The following is a 16,962-nucleotide window of genomic DNA, read 5'->3' on the forward strand; positions in this document are numbered from 1 at the left end:
ATGAATCCTTTATATGCTTTGGAAATTGACACCTTCTCAGATGTGTGGTTTGCAAATAGTGTCTCCCATTTCGTAGACTGATTTTATTGTGTTGATTGCTTCTGATGATGTGCAGAAGCTTTTTAGTTTAATGTAATCTCTTTTGTTTATTTGTTATTTTGTTGCCTGTGCTTTTCAGGTCATATTCAGTAAATCATTGCCCAGACCAATATCAAGAAACTTTTTCCTATATTTTCTTCTACTCATTTTATGGTTTCAGGTCTTATATTTAAGTCTATTGTTCATTTTTAGTTGATTTCTGTTGTGGTGTGAGACAAGAATGCAATTTCATTCTTCTGCATATGGATATCCAGTTTTTTCAAGAGCATTTATTGAAGAGACCTTTCTTTCTCCCTTGTCAAAACTCAATTTACTGTAAATGTACGGATTTATTTCTGGTTTTTCTATTCTGTTACATTGGTTTATGTCTGTTTTTATTCCAATACCATACTACTATTATTACTTTAGCTATGTCGTATATTTTGAAATTTGATAGTGTGATGCCTCCAACTTTGCTCTTCTTGCTCAATATTGCTTTAGTAAGTTGGTGTCTTTTATGGTTGTTTCTGAATTTTTTTTTATTTTTGTGAAAAATGCCATTGAAATTCTGATAGGGATTGCATTGAATCTGTAGATCTTTTGTGTAATATAAATATTTTTAAATATTAATTCTTCCAATTCATGAACAAAGGGTATCTTTCCATTTGTTTGTGTCACCTTCAATATATTTCATCTGTGTTTCATAGTTTTCATTATACAGATTATTAACCTCCTTGGTTAAATTTACTTCTAAATATTTTTCTTTTGTGCTGTTGTAAATGAAATTGACACATGAATATCCTATTCTGTGAAATGCTCACTCATATCTTTTACTCATTTCTAATTGGATTGTTGTGTTTTTTTGTATGTGTGTTGTATTCTGGGAGTTCTAAATATTCTAGGTATTAGTACTTTGTCAGATATATAGTTAGCAAATATTTTTCCCACTCTGTACCTTGACATTCCATCCTCTTGACAGTGTCTCTCAAAGAACAAATGCTTTTAATTTCAATGAGATCAATTTTTTTTTCTTTATGGATTGTGATTTTGGTATCAAATCTAAGAACTCTTTTCTCAGCTCTTGAGCAAGAGTTTTTTCTCTTAAATCTTTTCCAGTTTTACATTTTACATTTAAGTCTGATTTGTGTTGAGTGAATAAAGTGTGAAGATTAGCTTAAGAAAAGTTTTTGTTTGTTTGTTTGGCTTTTGTCTATGGATGTCCAATTTCTTCAGAAACACTTATTGAAATAGTCTCAATGTATTTATATGAAAATAGTGAGACATTAGTTTAACAGTTAGCATTTATGCTGATTAATTGGAGAATATTCATCACATTGTAAATACTCAGTAAATGCTAGCTTAATCTAGCTCTTTTGCAACACTTTTTATAGTGTTGAAAGACTGGTTATTCATATTGCTATCTTTTCAATAGCTTGTGAGCATCCAGAATTCCTATGGATGCCAACTGCTTCTTTCAGAATTTACTCTTAGAACTATCCTAATGCCAAGTGTTCAGGAGAATGTCAATAAATGGTTTTTGAATATAGCATGTTAGATGTATATCATGGATTTTTATTACAGCCAGAATGCCAAATTCACATACGTAGGACCCATAATGAAAACAATAGTTGGGCCGAGCTGTGGCGCACTCTGGAGAGTGCGGCACTGGGAGTGCAGCGACGCTCTCGCCGCGGGTTCGGATCCTATATAGGACTGGCCGGTACACTCACTGGCTGAGTGCCGGTCACGAAAAAGACAAAAAAAAAAACAAAAAAAACAAAAAAAAAACAATACTTGCCGCATTTTTTCATCCCTACTTCCCAGTCATGTTCACATTAATACCACTACTAGTACCAAGTACTAGTTACGTCAAGTACTAGTTACGTCAAGTAACCAAATGTGGAACCCCAAATCCTCTTTGATTATGTTTGTTTACATAGAAAACTCCTTCAGATCACTCTCTTTAGATAGGTTTTCATTTTATCATCAGGAAGTATTATTACATAATATGAGATGGAGTGTCAGGTCTTGATGTGTAAAATGTTAATATGCCCATCATCAGGGAAGAATACTTGTTTTTCTCTCCACAATTCCCTTGTCAAAGCACTAATAGGCATATGTGATTGGTGGAGGAAGAAGAATATAACATTTGTTTGAAGTGAACTACAGCACTTAGTTCATAGAACAATAGTGTTGGGACTGTAGCATGATCTGTGGCATTGCTTCTTAATAAGCTTTTTCATTTGTGGTGAGAGTTTAGAGGCACATGAGAAACACTCCCATGTTTCCTGTAAAAAGTAAATACAGTGTAGGCCTCCAAGTCTTGGAACTAGACATCTAAAGAGACTTTCTATGACAACTTCTGCCATGTTTTAAGGGATCACCTGTGCCCCATGGAGAGTCAGGAAGCACCTGGGCCTAATCAGAAGCTCCCCTTCATACTTTGGACATTGTGACCTCTCAGAGAAGTTGAAACCAGTTAGATTTCCTCTCAAGATAATTAAGAAAGTCCCCAAGTGTGATTCTCCAAGCCATTAATGTTACTCTCTTCCATTTCTATAATTTTGCTTCCCCTATGAAATCAGCCCTATCAGACTAGGACTCTGGAGACCCAGTACCCTCCAACACAGTTTGACTTTCATTGTGATCCACTCCTCACATAGCCATCTGAGATATTCTCAGTGGCAGGAAAGAACGGCTCCCCTCCTGTGCACACTGTACTCTGGGCAAGCGGGCCATCTGAGGCCCTGAGACTAAAGGACAGACCCAGTCAGATATTTACAGAAAATTATCTAATTCCAGGATCCAAGACTTTGAGTCATCAAGACTTCTGCTTTCTAATGTCACAGTTGCCAAGTTCCTTAATATTCAGCCCCTGGAGACTGTGATATCCCCAGTGAACCCTTCAAACCATACTCTCATTTTAATAAATTCTTTGTGTTAAAGACTGTTTTTCCATAACATAATCAAAAGAATCTTTACAGTCATGGGAGTTAAAATGGGAAGCACCCATGAATTAGTCTGTTTGCTGCCTCAAAAAGATAAAAATGGAACTCTACTATTTATAATATTTCAAGTAACTTTTGGAATAAAATAATGTTTGCTTTGAAATAGTCCACTACTCATTAAAAATATTCCCCAGCTATGGAAAAGTCTGACTCTTCTCATTCCCACAGTACATCTCAACTTTTCTTTCTAAAAGTTTGGGAATCAAATTGTTTTTAAAAGAGTTAAGTTCCTATAGAAAGAAAGACATATAAATAAGATAGTAAATAGATTTATTCTTGCTTTTATGAAGCCATGTATTCACCTTCATCCTTTCAAACTATGGAGATAACTTCAGCAAGTGCTGTGGACCAGGGCTTTCCAAACTGCAATGTCCACAGACATCCCCTGGGTATCTTATTAACATGCAGATTCTGATTCAGTGGGTCTTGGGTGGAGATTCTGCATTTCTAACAAGCTCCCATGTGATGCTAGACCATGGATCACACTTTGAGTAGCAAATGCAAGATACCCTGAATGGGCAAATTTATTCTGGCTGAAGTACTGGCAAGAATAAGCTATCTCAACCCTTATTTCTTTGCATTTTGTGCTTAGCTTAGAATGAGCAAAAGTGACCCACTTTAGAATGAAAATCTGAAGTTCAACTATAGCTTTAGGTGTTCTGAAGCAGAACCAAGTATAATCAGTTTTGGTGAGCTTTGCAGAGAGATTGGACCATCTCTATCTACAGTCTAAAATTACCATATTTAGCTTTTTGCAGGTAGCTTTCTTTGAACTAGTCCACACCAATGCACTTTCTGCCTCCTCCCTTTCCTGCTCCCAGACTCGCAAATAACTCAAATATCTGCATCCAGCAGCCAGGCTATACATTCTTTTGAAAATCCTACATGCTCAAAAAGAGAAGCAAACTGTGAAATGTATTTGAGGCCTGTCATCTGCCTTCTTCTCATCTCAGTTTAATTTCTTTAGACACTTGCACAGGGAAGCCCGGGCTTTTTTGATTGCTGTATTCCAAAAGTTATTATAACTGTAGAACTTGGCAACTGCCTCTGCAAATGGTACTTCACTCTAACCAGGGTCTTTCTACAGCATCTTGTGGTTTGCAATGCTGTGTGCTGGTGAGCATGACAGTGTTACGATTCATTGTAGCAAAGAAAATGATGAACAAGGGGAGAAGTTTTACATCAGGAAAGCTGCTAAGACATTTTCCTCAGAACTACAGTAAGAGAGGCCATTTCATAAAAACTTAGTTTATTGGCCTTATAAAGCTTTTCATCAGAGGCCACACTGGTAGCTAATAGTACTCAGTTCCTTCAGTATAGTGTGTCTCCTAAAGGGACCAGCAGCGTATGTGATTTCAGGAAGACATGAGGAGGAGAAAGGGGGGGGGGGCATCATCAACAAAGGCTCCTACTAGAAAGGTCCTAGTTAATTAAGCAATGGTATCTGACTGTCCTTCTCTGTGTACCCAGCAAGGGATGCCAGGAGGAATGGCACTTTGAGGTGACATAATCCACAGGATGTACAGTGTCCACAGCACTCAACTGCTGTTAGGAAACAGCATTCACAAATAAAATTAAAGGAAAATGCCAGAGCATTTCCTGAGCATTATTAGTGTGAGCCTGACAATTATCGACAACCAGTCAGAACACTGTTTGTGTTCTTTGCTCTCTCAGAATTTCCTAATTATGAATAGTAATCCCAATAATCATGCACCTGAAACAAGTAAATTATCCTGCAGAACATCATAATCACTTGTATCACAGAACCGTCTAGGAAGCCCCATACAGCTTTGCTTTTAGCTTCCCCATTTGCAGCTCTCTCCCCAGGTCCCTTCCGGAATCAGGAATGAATGGTTTGGCTCCTTGCACAGAAGGCACCCATCAGTGGCTGCTTTGCAAGTGAAGCCACATCTTGTGAAAGAACTTCTTGTTCACTTATTTAGTTTAATTTTGGCCTTCTGACTTGCCACACCTACCCTGTGGGTGACCACCAGGGGATGCTACAGACTGGCAATGAGCATTTGCTCGCAAAGGACAGGACTTTTCTTGGCAGTTGCTAAGGGTTCCTGACATTCATGATTCATCCCAGCCCCCAGCTGGGCCTTCCTGGTGTATTTAGATGTCCTGATCCTGGAAGCAAGCTTCTCACAATCATACAATTATGCTCAGTTTACTGACAAGATAAAAGTTATTATTAAATCTGTGCAGAAGAGCCTCCCAACCCTCATATTATTGTGAACAATTACTTTCCACCTTCCTCCTCCTGTCCCCCCTCCCTCTCTCCCTTCTTTCCTTCTTTTTTCCCAAGTTTTTGTTGACAAATGAATGTTGGCTCCCTCAGTCTGTCATACATCTCACTCCCAGCCATTCCTGTGGTGTGCTCTGGAAAACAGGTTATCTTTCTGAAAATGTCACTAGAGAGGCAATGGTTGTTCAGTCCATTGTGAAAATGTAGGATTTCTTCTTCTCAGTATGGTTTTATTTGTGTTATTCCTTAACATTAAGAATTTTATTCCTTCGTAGACAAAATGTCTTAACTTCAAAACCAGGATTAGAACCACCAGCAACAGCATGTGAAACAATGGCTGTTTATATTGACATAAAGTGAGGGAAAGAAATCATTTTGTAATCAGTCATTCTATTAAACACAATATTTACTGTGATCCTCCTAGGCAGTAGGTGCTCTGCTAGGCTCTATATTATTTTCTGCAGGTTAGAAGGGATTGGGAGTTATAAATAAGAATCAAAGCTAATTCCCTCTGTCACAGAGTCCATACTACATATGATCGACAGGAAGCTGAGATGTGACACAGAATCTAGTCAAGTGACACAATGACTCCAGCTCCATGTGTGCTAAATTGGCTCTTCTGAAGAGATGGGTAACCAAATGTTATTGGGCTGTATAGAAGTGGCTGATGAATATCTAATGATTCTATACAAAACACTTATCGAGCTTGTAATATTAATAGAAAAGTTGGGGATGAAGAAATTGAATGCATGATCAGTTATGAGAGCCAGAGATTTGCACAGCTTAGATCTCCTTTCAAGAAAGAACTTGCTGTTCAGCTGCCAGGGGTGCAGTTGCCTGTCAGCTGCCAGCTGCATCACCTTCAGAATCCACCTCAGCTTTCCAGCTGATGCCACACTCTTTCTGGACAAACCCTGGTCGATGAATATGCAATGTGGAGTTACTACATCCTTCCCATTTCTGCCCAGTTCTGGGGTCCACTGATAAGCAATCTTAGCTCCCCAGCTCTCTTCTGGGTTGGCTGAGACTTTGTCAGATCTGCATCACAGACTTAGGCTCTCTGCTTAATCTTGCTCTTTTCCGCTTTTATCTTTCTCAGGCATTGTCCCACAATAAACTTCCTGTGCTTGTAACTCTATCTCCCTGTCCTCTTTCCAGAGGACCCGACTGACTCCAGTACAGCAGTAACTAATTTAAATAAAAATAGAAATGATTAAAATCAAGGCTAGAGATTGTAAAATGTCCACAAAATTCTCTATCCCTCATACATTTTTTTTTTCGCTAGGAAAAGAAATTATCTTTCATTGGTCAAATCACTAAGCCAGTGTAAATGTCCTACTCTGATTTGGTCTAATTCTGTCTGTTGTTACTGTATGTCAGTGATGTCAGTGATGTTCAATGTGAGGATCAGCTTTACCATGAATGGCTTCATCACTGAGGATCCCTGAAGAGCAGGGATGCGGTATCTCCCTTCTGGCCCCCTGCTCTCATTCCATATCCCTAATCTTTTCCCTGCATTGAGTGTCCCAGTGCTTATCTAGTCAGTGGCCTGAGAGACTCTGGAGCTTCTCTTGCAGCCATGGGGACTAATCCTGTCCTCTTCTCCAAAGACTTTGTGAAATTTGGATAGGTGAAGTTACCTTCATATTTTTTTCTAGCCCTACTACACCATGATCATTTGAAGTCTTGCTGGCCTCGACCACTGCAGCAGGACTCCTACCTTCAGAAATCTCTGGATCAGAGGAAAGACTGCAAGGCCCAGGGTCTTAAGGAGGAGCTGAGAGCATTCCCCCTCCCCATCCAGAAGCAGGCAAGAGCACAAGTCGAAAACACCACTTCCATGCAGAAGGCCCACCACAGCAACCAACACAACCATGGCTGCCACAAAAGCTGCTTGACACCACAGCAGTAGCCACAGCCACCATGTCGGCAGTGTACCAGAGGCTTGATTGCATTGACACAAGGAGAGACAACAGCAGAAGCCAGAAAAAGATGAAGTCTCTCTCCTCAAAGTTCACCACAGAATAATAGAAGAAGCAACTCCTCTACCAGATGATCAGACATCAATGTAGATATACTAGAAATATGAAAATCCTAGAAAATATGGCACCATAAAATAATACAGTAATTCTCAAATACCAGACTCTATAGAGCAGGAAACCCTTGAAATGACTGCGGAAGAATTCTGAGGAACAGTTTTAAGGAAACTCACTGAGACAGAAGACACAGTTAGACCACATAATGAAATGAGAAAAAACATCCAGGATATGAAGAGGGAATTTACAAAAAAGATTAATACCTTAAAAAAGAATGTAGTAGAACTCACAGAACTGAAAGATTCACTCAGTGAAATAAGAAACACAACCAATAACTTACGGAGCAGGCTACAACAAGCAGAAGAAAGAATTTCTGATCTGGTGATTGTCTTTTCAAAAACCCAGACAGACAAAAAAAAAAAAAAAAAAAAAGGAAAAAAGAACTTAAAAAATGAAGAAAATCTAAGAGAGCTAACAGACAACTTTAAGTTCATAAACATTAGAATCATTGATGTTCCAGAAAGGGAGAAGAAAGGAAAGGGCATGGAAAATCTATTCAGTGAAATAATAACGGAAAGCTTCCTGGGTATAGGGAAAGACACAGACCTTCAAATCTAGGAGGCTCAATGATTAGATCCCCAAATAGATTCAACCTAAAAAGATCCTCTCCAAGTCATACTATAGTCAAACTGGCAAAGCTCAAAGACAAAGAGAGAATCATAAAAGAAACAAGAGAAAAGCATCGGGTCACCTATAAGGGAGCCCCTGTCAGACTAACAGCAGATTTCTTAACATTAACTCTACAGGCCAGAAGAAAATGGGTTGATATATTCAAAATACTAAAAGAAAAATAATAACCAGCCAAGAATACTATACCCAGCCAGGTTAACCTTCAGAAATGAGAGAAAAATAGCATATTTTCCAGAGAAACCAAAACCCCTGGAGTTCACCACCATATGACCAGCCCTACAGGAAACCATCAGAAAAATCCTGCATCTGGAATCTGAAAAATGATAATAACTACCACAAATACAGAGGAAAGGCAAAACACACCGGTAGAACAAAAATGCTAACAAAAGAAAGCAACTAACACTCCCTCACCAAAAAACCATAATGACAATGTCATAATGCCCCTGTTTTATTTCTGATCTTAGTAATTTTGATCTTCTCTACTTTTTTCTTGGTCAGTCTAGATAAAGATTTGCAAATTTTGTTGGTCTTTTTAAAGAATCAACTTTTGGTTTTGTTGATTTTCTTAATTTTTTAAAATTCTCTATTTCATATGTTTCTGTTGTAATCTTTGTTATTCCCTACTTATATTTGCTTTTGCTTTAGTTTGCTCTGCATTTTCTATTTTCTTAAGGTGGAAATTTACATTACTGATTTGTTAATTTTCTTGCTTTTAATATAGATATTTACAAGTGTAAATTTTCCTCTAAGCACTGCATGAGTCCTATATCTTATAAATTTTGATATCTTGTGCTTTAATTTTTATCTCAAAAAAAGAAATCTCTTGGTCAGAATTAGCATTAGTGTTTCTATACAGTATAACACCAATCTCCAGAGCATGTCTGTCTAACTACCCCCAAAACTTTTCAACAACTCCCCTTAGGCTGTAGCATCATGACATCCAGATGAAGGAAAAGAGACACCAGTATGTCCTTCTTGTAAACTCAAACGAAATGTATGAATTACTATCACTGCCACCACTTGAATTTAGGAGTAACTTGAAAAGGGAAGGAAGAAGCCTTTCTTTGGGCACCGTAGATGCTCCAAAAGCTGTCAAGTAAGACACTACTTTCTTTTGTCCTTAGATCTCTGCCAATTCTGGGAAGGGAAGGTACACAATGGCAGTACAGCTGATTCTGTTTCCCCTAAACTCCTTCCAGAAGATTGTGTTCATACAAAAGTACAAAAGCCTTCTTGAGATTAAGTAAATTAATTAAGGTCTGTTTATTTTTTCACAAACTGTTTTTCTTTATAGCCAGGCCTGGACTAACGGAAAATTCCACTCAACATCCCATTAGTTCAGTTTCTGACATGTAAAGTGAGGAATTAGACAAAAATAATCTCTAAAATTTTATTTCAGTTCTGATAATGCATGAGTCAGATATTTCTTACCAAAATCTTGTTTAATCCATCCCCCTGAAACATTTATTTACTCGCCACACACAAGTGTCCTGACAGGGGCTCTACAACATATCACTACATTATTTGTTTACATATGTCTTTTCCTATATTATACCATGAGTCCCTCAATGGCAACAGAACTGTATTTTATTCTTTTTATGTCCCTATCATGTAATGGATCCTCAATAAATCTTGTTTGGAGGAAGATGTTTTTAATGCAAATTATAGGTAACTATCAGCCTTGGCTTGTGAATATAAAAATATCAATGAATAAACCAATGTCTGTTATTCCCTTTCTATGATTCTAGCACCATTGCATGATTATACAAGACAGAGGGCAAATAGAAGACACAGCTCCTGAGTTCATGAAGCACAAACTCTAACTGGGAAAACAAAATGAAACTAAAAAGATAGAGTTGTATCTTAGCACACAAGCTGGAGAAGATTTCCCAAAAAAACATGTAAGCAAGAGATCAAAAGCAAAATGTACTTCCAGCTACAACTGCCAGGATAGTTGTAACTGCTCTTACAACTACCAGGATAGAATGTGAAATAATTTTCTCTTCACTGGGGATGAAACCATTCATAGCTGATTATCTCCACATCAGAATCATTTATTTCACACCCATAAATAGTTGGTATAGCTTGGTGAGACAATAGAAAACTGCAATTAGGTCCATAGTCTCCAGAGCCAGCACACACCTTGTTACCTTGGGAAAGTTAATAATCCTCTCTGTGCCTCAGCTTCCTCACATAAAATGGGAATAATAGTAGAATTTCCCTCATAGGTTGCTGTGAACATCAAATAAGTAAATACAAGTAAAGAATATGGCTTGGCAGTCAATTACCACAGTATCATTATCTGCTGTCCTTATTATTATCAAATATATCACATTGCTGAGGTTGTAGAAACACTAATGCAGAATTTTTGATAATCTTAAACAACTAAAAATGAGAATATTTAGCAGAAGTCATACACACACATGTTCACACACACACAAGTACACACAAACACAGCTTATAAAATGAAAATTTATCACAGATGATCTTGAGGTGTATGATACTTCTGGGAATGACACTATGGATAAGTCTGAGTGGACATCAAGTACTTCTGGCATTTTTAATAACCAAGGTTTCCTGGAAAGAATATTCAAGATGAATCGGTATAAATAAATCCTACTTTTTATTTCCTGGAACTATAATAAGTCCACAGATTATGTCTCTTTCAAGCTACAGTCATATGTAGACATAATACAGATATTCCAAGTTCTAGTCCTAGACCAACTATACAAAATGATGCAATATAACTCTTTTTCCAGGTCATATGCCCAGGTCATATGTTCTTAGGGAACAAGTGTGTATTCAGGTATACTGACCTGAGGCAGATTTCACAGGAAGCAAATAATGATTCAGCATTATCAAGATCCATCAATTGCATGGGCCTTTGGGAATGTTGGGAGTTTGTGGGAGTTGGAGAGTGTTCTAGGCGTGGAGAGAAAGTCAGGCTGCAAGAAGAAAACACGTCTATATAAGAATTACTTGCAAATTTTCTAAAGATTATAAGAGAAAGAAATCTGAATTTCCAAGACTACAGAAATTTATTGTCATTTATTTTTTCATTTTAAATATATATTCAATTTTCTGTCTAATTTTGAATTTATAATCTTGTATTATTTTCCATAATGAGGAACCCCCAAATTGTGTAAATTTCAAATCCCACAAAATCTGGACGTGCCTTTGCTACTGACCTCTTAGCTTTTGGGCTAACTTCTACTATTTGTTGTCAGAGACTTTCTCCATCCCGCCCATATGGGTTAATATTTGTTGTTCTCCTCAATTTCAATTAGTGGGAGAAAGTAAATATCCCCATATTATTTTAAATCTTTGAGAGTTGATGCAAATTAGGATTACAGATTTTATTTTAAATGTCAAAGAAAGGAAGAGACATTGGTCTATGTTTACAACTGCATCATATTCAAGTTGGTGTTTACTATGGTTTGAATGTGTCCTCCAAAGTTCATCTGTTGGAGATTTATTCCCAATTGCAACAGTATTGAGAGGTGGGATGTAACTGGTGATCAGCTCATGAGGGCAGATAATTGATGCCATTATCTCAAGAGTGGATTAGTTATCATGGGAGAGTAGGTTCCTGATAAAAGGGTGAGGCCAGCTCCCTTCTGCTCTCTCTCTCTAAAGGATACTCTTTTGCCCTTTTGCCTTCAGCCATGAAATGACACAGCAAGAAGGTCCTCACCAGATGCCAGCATCTTGATATTGGACTTCCCAGTCTCCAGAACTGTGAGAAATAAACCTCCATTTTTTATAATTTATGCAGTTTGTGGTATTCTGTTTTAGTAGCACAAAACCGACTAAGACAGTGCAAAGGTACTTTAAAAAGTTCACGGAAAAATAGAGCTAAAAGATACTACAAGTCTTTCCATGAACTTTTTGAAGTATCCTTGTGTGTGTATATATACATATATACACACATACAAGTAATCTAGGTCTCCAAGGCTATACAATTCAGTAAGGATCAATAACAGTCTTTTCTACTGATTTCAGGATTATTCTATAAACTATTTTTAACCACACAATCCTCATTGTTTCATTTTTGAAGAGTTAAGTTTCTCTTTGCACCTTTGTACTAGTAATTATATGAACTTTTTGACGATTGCAAGGTAACATTTATGCACCCACAGAAGACACACAATGGAGAGGTAAGCATGTTGATGCCGAGTACAAAGTTAAATACATGACATTACATACCGTGTGGTCAGAGACCTGTAGAATAAATTCAGGTTGTTATTCATTTCCTAGATTTTCCAAATCAGTCTTAGAATCATGACTGCTCCTTTACTGAGTTAAGAAAATTAGCTTTTGAGTAGAGGAAGTTAAACTTTTCTAGACTGGCGTCAGAGAACTGGTAGAAGAAATAAGAACCAGACACATAAGGGCCCCCAGTATGAATGGTACAGTGCAATTAGGGTTTGTCGACTTGCACTTTCAGGGAAAAGTCAGTACCCAACAATGCAGTGTAGGCAAAAATTGGGTCATCAAATTTCTTCCTTTTACTGAAAGTGTTCCAGAAGAAAATTTATTTTCTTTTTCTTTTTTTTTTTTAATTTTATTTTGTCAGTATACATTGTGGCTGATTATTGCTCCCCATCACCAAAACCTCCCTCCCTCCTCCCTTCCCCCCTCCCCCCCAACAATGTCCTTTCTGTTTGCTTGTCATATCAACTTCAAGTAATTGTGGTTGTTATATCTTCTCCCCCCCCCCCCCCCCCCGGTTTGTGTGTGTGTGTGTGTGTGTGTGTGTGTGTGTGTGTGTGTGTGTCTGTATGTGTGAATTTATATATTAATTTTTAGCTCCCACCAATAAGTGAGAACATGTGGTATTTCTCTTTCTGTGCCTGACTTGTTTCACTTAATATAATTCTCTCGAGGTCCATCCATGTTGTTGCAAATGGCAGTATTTCATTCATTTTTATAGCTGAGTAGTATTCCATTGTGTAGATGTACCACATTTTCCATATCCACTCATCTGATGATGGACATTTGGGCTGGTTCCAACTCTTGGCTATTGTAAAGAGTGCTGCGATGAACATTGGGGAACAGGTATACCTTCGACTTGATGATTTCCATTCCTCTGGGTATATTCCCAACAGTGGGATAGCTGGGTCGTATGGTAGATCTATCTGCAATTGTTTGAGGAACTTCCATACCATTTTCCATAGAGGCTGCACCATTTTGCAGTCCCACCAACAATGTATGAGAGTTCCTTTTTCTCCGCAACCTCGCCAGCATTTATCGTTCAGGGTAACAGAGTTAAAAGACAACCAACAGAGTGGGAGAAAATTTATTTTCAAACTGTAATCCCGATTCTTCAGTTTCTAACCAGACTCAGCTGAAATTGTTTAAGGAAGGAACAGTAAACATTTTCATTTATATTTCGTAGCCTAGCACCTAGACAACAAATGTCCAGGTATACATTCACACATACACAGAAACACACACGTATTTGTGCATTCTATTTTGCTTATGCAGGCATTAAAAGTATTCTCATTTTTTTATCCTCAGAACACTGACCCAAGAGTACCACAAATCTCTTTATTAACATCATTGTTTTTAACTCTACCTTCTTAAATCACAATGAGCTAAAATAGTTCCATCTAGTTGGTAGATGATTTTCACTCCTAAACTCAGAGTCTGTGCTGGCATAACCATAGTCACTTTCATCTTTTCCTTGATGGAGACTAGCACACAGAAGTAGAGCATTTCCCTTTACTTTTTTTGACTACACAGCTGTTGACCTTCATGGACTGAAATGCCTAAATGCCTCACATTCTATGCACTGGTGAAGGAATATGGAAATTTTTGCAGTTGAAACATATAAGAATGTTTGCTTTTGTTACTGTATTATTGTTATCATTATTATCACCATTATCATGATACATTATTTATATAAAATAGCACATAAATCATATGTAACACACTTAAAGAATAATAAAGTGAACGATACAGTTGCTAGCCAATACAATGCCTTTGTGTGATTAGAAAAAGTTCTGCTTCAGATTGTGATTAAAGAAAGCTCTGCTGCAGGCTGTGAATCAAATTCACACCTTCCCATGTGATAGAGTTTGGATGTGTTGTCCTTCCAAAACTCGTGGAAATCTGATCTCCAATGTGTCAGTGTTGGGATCTGTTTGGTTCATGAGGGCGATCTCATGAACAGATTAATGCTCTCCCTGGCAGAGGGTGGATAGTGAGTTCTTGCTCTATTAGTTCCCACAAGGGCTAGTAGTTTTAAAGGACCCTGGAACCTCCTCTCTCTTACTTCCTCTCGCCATGTGATCTGCTTGTACCTGTCAGCTGCCTGCCGCTTTCCTCTGTGAGTAGAAACAGCCTGAGGCCTGCACCAGATGCAGCTGTACCAGAATCATGAGCCAAATAAACCTCTTTTCTTTTTAAATTACCCAGTTTCAGGTACTCTGTTATAGCAATACAAAAATGGACTAATACACCATGTGTCTCATTCAAGGACACAGACTGAAGGGGCCATGGCTACTTAGGGATTCTTCTTATGGCAGAAATCTAAATTTTCCTGATGGGTGGGTAGTCTTAATAATTCCTGTTAAAACCTGGGTTTAGAACTGGCAAACTGTCACTTCCACCCATTTTCTGTTGGGCAAAGCAAGCCACATGACCAAGTCCAGAATCAATAGGATGAGGATACACGTGTATAATCTTCTCAAGAAAACGAGAATGGCAGATAAATATTTGCTAAACAATAATGTAATTTATCATAGCCATACTTTTCATTCTTCTTTCATTTCTTTAAAAATATTAAACACACGTGTTTGATAATGCCAATATCCTATGTAAATCTGATACTGTAGTTTAATATTTATGTCAACATTCATTCAGGATACTTTGTTTCTGTGGGTGTGCTATTGTCATATTACACATCACAGAACTCTAAGTGGGGTAATTTTTGGAGCTTCAAGTACAATCTTTCGGAGAGAATTCCCTTTACTTCTGCCAAGTAATTGGTGATGTATTCAGCTGCAAAGTTTTTATGAATTCCAGCTCCCATACTTTTTGGAGAAAGCGGCAGTTTGTCAGGAAAGACATATCAGAGAGATTAACAAAGGTGTCAAATATTCTCCTGAGAAGATTTATATAGTATCTGACCCCTTTTCCTCTTTGGATTCCACATTCTTATAAAACCTTTGAAAAATGAACTGGGTCAGAGAGCAACAGGAAGTAATTTGGAGTGGTACCTAAGGCCTAAGTCAGGCTTTAAATTAACAGGATGTATTAGGCTAGAAAGATAAACTGCTATAACTACCAACCCTCAAATCTTTTTATTTTTTACCTTCTTTATCTTATTTTTTTAATTGACATATAACAATTGTACATATTTGTGAGGTATAATGTTGTTTCAATACATGTATACACTGTGTGATAATCAGACAGGCTAGTTAGCATATCCATCACTGCAAACACTTATTTTCTTGTGATGAGACCATTTGAACTCCTCTCTTCTAGTGATTTGAAAATATACAATAAATTATTGTTAATTTTTGACACCTTTCACATTATTGAATACTAGAACTTATTCTTCCTGTCTAGCTGTAATTCTGTATGTTTTTTTATTGGTTATGAATATTCATGGGTTACAAAACAATTTGTCACCACTCATGCCTAAGATGTGATGGCCAGATCCATACTGGCAGCATACCCATTACCACAAATTGTGATTATACCCCATGTCCCCCACCCAATTATCCCCCCAATTATCCCTGATCTCCTTCCCCATCCCCCTTTCCCCACTCCACTTTGCATCCCTAGGTATGTTCTTTCCCTCTGCAAGTCCAACACACCACTGTCCAACCCTCAAATCTTAGTGGCTTAATATAAACAAATTTAGTGCTGGCCCGTGAAATAATTCAATGTAGGTGTTTGTTAGATGGCCTCCCTCAGCTAGATGCAGGGTCCAGATTCCTCCTGCTCATAGCACTACTTCCTTATAGAACCTCAGGATCTTCTGCTGAGTTTTCATCTTCTAGCTGCTAGAAGAAAGTAGAGGATGTGTTGCTTTACCTCCCACAGATTTGTCACCCCTTTTCCCCTGAGTGACGGAGCCTCAAAGGATTACTCAAAGCCCATCTCTTCTGAGCAGTGAGAAGCCCTGAAGTGGTTAATCTCCCAGAACCCTCAAGAGTGAGGCATTCCTTCCATTTGGGAAATTAACCATGAATTGGGGTTCTCTTCCCACATTTATCCTCCAGACCAGGAAGTTATAGGAAGAGAACATAGGTGGGGTTATATTTGAACAATATAGGCTGGTAACATTCAGTAAAACAAGCAAAGTGACATTCTATAAGGCAATTCAAGTGATCCACCAACAAAAGCTTGATCTTAGCAAACATTCCTTCTCCCTACACAGCTTCTCAGTATCTTTACACATCAATCAGTAACTTGTCTGTCTTTGAACCAGCAGCCTTGCTGTGTTACAATTCTTTATCTTACAACAGAGACTATAGCCTGGGGAAAATTTCTTGTTTTTTGCAAGGTCAACATTTTATATGTACTTTTAAGAAGTTAGACTAAACCTGAAAGTACAAGAAACTAGGCCCTGTGAAATATATTTGCTTTATAGTATGCTCCACAATGATGCAGGGGCACAGGTCTCCAAATGATCTTGACTGACCCAGTTCTCCTCACTCTTGCTTGCAGTTCTTCAGTAGGATGTATCTAGAATGTAGCATGCTGACATAAGGAGCAACTGTCTGGAGCAACCCAGTCTTTGTCCTCGTCTCCTGGAACAAGTTGTCCCGTATCACTTGACTCAGCAATCCAAGTTGCCTCCAGGAAAGACATAACAGAGAGGTTAACAAAGGTGTCAAATATAAAATTCAGGGTAAAAAATTCAGAGTGGAATGCCTTCTGGGTCCCT

This window comes from Cynocephalus volans, chromosome X, assembly GCF_027409185.1.
Source record: "Cynocephalus volans isolate mCynVol1 chromosome X, mCynVol1.pri, whole genome shotgun sequence".
NCBI lineage: Eukaryota > Metazoa > Chordata > Mammalia > Dermoptera > Cynocephalidae > Cynocephalus > Cynocephalus volans.